The sequence below is a fragment of the Pseudorasbora parva genome, chromosome 15, assembly GCF_024679245.1.
Source record: "Pseudorasbora parva isolate DD20220531a chromosome 15, ASM2467924v1, whole genome shotgun sequence".
NCBI lineage: Eukaryota > Metazoa > Chordata > Actinopteri > Cypriniformes > Gobionidae > Pseudorasbora > Pseudorasbora parva.
Window position 1 is genome coordinate 36,947,075 of NC_090186.1, and position 4,412 is coordinate 36,951,486.

At 33.6% G+C, this 4,412-nt stretch overlaps 1 long non-coding RNA gene across 1 annotated transcript; it reads left to right on the forward strand.

The window, feature by feature from the left end:
- The first annotated feature begins 320 nt into the window (after nucleotides 1-320).
- Nucleotides 321-3,781, forward strand: LOC137041997 (uncharacterized). The gene is made up of 6 exons (XR_010898197.1): nucleotides 321-580; nucleotides 1,690-1,779; nucleotides 1,854-1,963; nucleotides 2,099-2,199; nucleotides 3,184-3,305; nucleotides 3,641-3,781. It is a non-coding gene; the product is annotated as an uncharacterized lncRNA (long non-coding RNA).
- The last annotated feature ends 631 nt before the right edge of the window (nucleotides 3,782-4,412 follow it).

Consider the following 4,412-nt stretch of genomic DNA (forward strand, 5'->3'; position numbering starts at 1 on the left):
CTGAAGATCAAAATGTTTAGTGGAACATGTAGAATTACAGGCTTGCTATAATAAATAATACAAAATTATCATGTATGACAAGTTTAGATTCTGGATGACATCAGTGAAATAGTCCACTATATGATCATATCTTCAAAATAAAGCAAGACAATATGGTCTGATCACAATTTCTCTTGCTTTTCTTGCCATAACAAACACAGTTACAGCAGCTAAAGAAAAAATAATGATATTATTCATTATATATATATATATATATATATATATATATATATATATATATATATATATATATACACACTGTAAAAAATCCAACTTGCAAATTGTTGACTCAGTTTCAGATTTTAAGTTGAGTGGACAAATTTTTGACCACAATGTTGAGTTTACTTATAAGGACGAGTTCACTGCAAGTTTACTAATATGTCGTCCACTGAACACAAACAAGTAAGTTGAGAAAACGTAATGTTTTAATTTATTCATAACTTCCCGTCATCGCGCATGCGCAGAATGTCAGCGCTGTATCTTGCACGGGGTTTCCTCCTTCAACCACGCTTTGGAAGGGACTGGATTTCATCTGGTTGAGGTAAGTTTTCTTTAAGCTTTATGAATAATTTAAGCTACATATATGGCACACCTTGTTTGTTAAATGTTAAAAGACTAAACTCATACTAAAGCATGTGGTGATTAGTTATCTTGTTTGTTATCTGTTATGTTCGGTGATCCTGTTAGCAATCTGTTAACATTTGAAGGTATATATCAACATATACAGCTAGAGTATGGCTGGATGGACTATATTTTTAATGGAGACTATATAAAATGTAGGCCTATTTTGCTAGAGATTGTACACGTAGCACAGTAACGTCTATTTAAAGCTTCACTTTGTAATAAACTTTTTTTATGTTCAAAATTGACGAAATAGATACAATGAGCAAGTACTTTATGAATCCATTTTTTAAACCGTGTTTTTGTCTTATTTTGAATCATTACGCTACACCTATAATACATGTTTATTTTGGGACTATTTTAGCTCAGTCGGCGTCGATGCGGAGTAGCACAATACTTTCGGCGTGACTCGTCCTCATAGACATAAACAGAGAGAAGTAGCTCCGACTACAATGTTCTTCCGCAAGACGCATGCACACCGTTTTGTTTTGATTAACGCGCGCCAAAAGTTACAGCTTCAACGTTATTGACAACTTAGACAAGTGTGAGGAAACATGCTTGAACGAGAAAAGAATAAGAAGGACGTGCATGATGTTAAAAATTAGCATGTAAGTGCTAATCTTTTGTGTTTATTGCAATTTGATAGTGAAACATATACCCAATTTTGTCAAAAAGCTCACAGTGGGTAGCATTACCTTAAATACAGTAGGTTATGTCTTAATTGAACATAAATAATTTAGTGAATCCAAGATGTTTTAGTAGGATGTATTTGATATGTGCTTTAGCTCTTAAAGTGAAAGCAATCTAAGTACCTGCCGTCTTGTGTATATATTGTTACTCAAACAACAAGACAACATCACTTAATGCTCTTTTGTATCTTTATAAATACATTTATATTTAATTAATACAGTGAAGACTATGCATTGGGTTGTAATATCTTTTTATTATTCCATTTCTGTAATGCTACATGATAAATTAACATACTGTAACTGCTTTTGCGTTTGTTTTTGTATTTGTCCTGTTTAGAAGAAGAAAAAAAAAGCACCAACATCAAACATCAGTGATGCACTGACAAAAATCTGGCAGATGTGCAAAAAATGTGACCTTTTGAAAGATCAGGTGAGTTTATTATTTTTAGATCTAAATGAAGTGTACACTTAATTTTTACTGTTTTAACAAAGTTTTTTTTTCAGGGTCTGTGCTGAGTATTACAGGAGAGCACCTTTTCCCTTCGTTGGATGAACACACATCTAATTGTACAGAGAATGGAGATGAGATGAAGTTCTTACAACATGAACATCAGGTAATTGTTTAGCATGTGATATATGTTTGATTAAAGGTTGAATGGTGTCATCTCTCTGTCAAGCTAAGTCCCATGCCTCTCTTTGGATATAACTTGGATATAACTTGTTCCATATTTGTTTTTTCTGTCTTTCAGTCACATACACTCTATTGTACTTGCTCAAAGAAAGGCCACAACTTTCAGAGGGACCTTTGTTTATGAGAGAAAATTTTGGAAACATCCTGAAGACTTGCCTGGTAAGATGATGTGTGTCATCATCAGCATATACACTCATGCCTGAAATACTTTACCTGTTCACCTGTTTATCAGATCCTTTTAGGTATACAAACTTATCATTTGCTCTCTGTCAGCCAAAAGGCAGAGTAAAGAGACGAAAGCAGGGTACAAAGTCATGGTAAAAAATACTAAATTGAAAAATCATATTTGAATCTTTCTCAGTGATCAGTTTGATTTCATCTGAGAGCACAAATTCAACAAGTTGTTGTTGAATCAGCATTGTAATTACATCAATGCTGAACTGGCTTCTAACAGCACAGGTTCAGGTGTGGCAGTGTTTGGGCTTGGGAAATATATTATGTTTATCAGTTTTAGTTCAATGGCTGAATTTGAACAAGCTTAAAAGGTTAGTTCAACTAAAAATGAAAATTAGCCCATGGTTTGTTCACCCTGAAGTCATTCTAGGTGTATAGGACATTCTTCATATACGCAGAGTTAAATAAAAAATATCATGGCTCTTCAAAGCTGTATAATGGCATTGAATGGTGGTTTCTGTTTTGAAGTCCATAAAAGTGCATCTATCCATCATAAAAGTGTATCATTCATTCATTCATTCAAGCGAAGTAGCGTGTTAGTGTAAGAAAAATATCCATACTTAAAACTGTATAGACTAAAATATCTAGCTTCCAACGGTATGCAAGTCAACATGCGCTTGTGTGTGGGGCAGTTATATGATGGATAGAATAGCTGATGGATGGGTAGGTAAAAATGCGCTTTTTAATATATAACTCTGATATAACTGACACAAAGAAAGTTATATACACCTAGAATGGCTTGAGGGTGATTAAATCATGGTCTAATTTTCATTTTTGTGAGGAACTAACCCTTTATAATCAGGGCCACCTTTACTTTTCAAATAAAGTTACATGAGCATGTTTAGGAACACACTGAACACACTGTGGTCCACTGGAAAATCCCTAATTTTATGCTTATTTCTATTGCAGGACATAGAGCCAGGATAAAGGGAGAAGATGAGGATCTTAACCATCTTTGAAAATGATGCCACCATCCACTCAAACCCAAATATAAGGTGCCTCTCTGTAGTACTAAGAGCAGATTGGACCAGGTAATGTGCAATACATTTGCTGCAATTGTTACTAAATATTTTTTTCAAAAGTGTTTAATGTTCTTGACCCCCAGTGCTCAGCAAGAGTCTGGTCCTTAAAAAAATTGCTGCAGTCTTTATGGATAATCATAAGGTTGAGCATTTATTTATTTATTTCAATTTGTACTCTAATTTAGTGCATACTCTTTTTTTTGTTTAAAAATATTGAAGAGTGGAGTAGAAGTTCATCACCTTCTAATGTACCTATTGGAGACGGAAAATGCTGTTTTGCAGAATTGTCAATAAAAAATGTCTGTAATGATGGCAATGTATTTTGTATTGTGTTGTATTTTCAGTGTGGTTTGTTCTGGCTGCATTTGGATTCTTAATGTGGTGGGTACACAAGTATCTGGGTTAGATATTTGAAGAAAGTTGAACCAACTTACAAAAAGTACAACGTTGAGTTAACTTAAAAAAATAAAGCAACCAGCTGCAAAGCATTTTTGAGTTTACTGTACTCCAAGACCTCTGAAGTTGTGCTAACTTGTTTCTTTGAGTTGGACTGGTAAGTTGAAAAAGTTGAACCAACTTTTTGGTTTCAAAGTTGAACCAACTTACAAAAAGTACAAAGTTGAGTTAACTTAAAAAAATAAAGCAACCAGCTGCAAAGCATTTTTGAGTTTACTGAACTTCAAGACCTCTGAAGTTGGGCTAACTTGTTTCTTTGAGTTGGACTGGTAGTTAGATGGACTTACTGAGTAAAGTATAATTAACTTAATCAAATAAGTTTAGTGAACTTTCAAAAATGATTTGGCATAACTTCAACCACTGAAGTTGAGTAAACTCAAAAATGCTTTGCAGCTGGTTGCTTTATTTTTTTAAGTTAACTCAACTTTTTTTTTTTACAGTGTATATATATATAGCTTTAATATATATATAGGGTATATGTTAATTCAGACAAAATTAAGTCAAGACATTCAGGATATATACAATGCTGATCCCGATGAGGTGTCAACATATTTAAAAAAATGTATTGAGTGACTTTCATCCCCAACAATCAAAGGAAACACAGTCATGGCATCTTTCAACTGAAAAGAGACAGAGAGCTTTGGTCCAGCAAAATGTCGT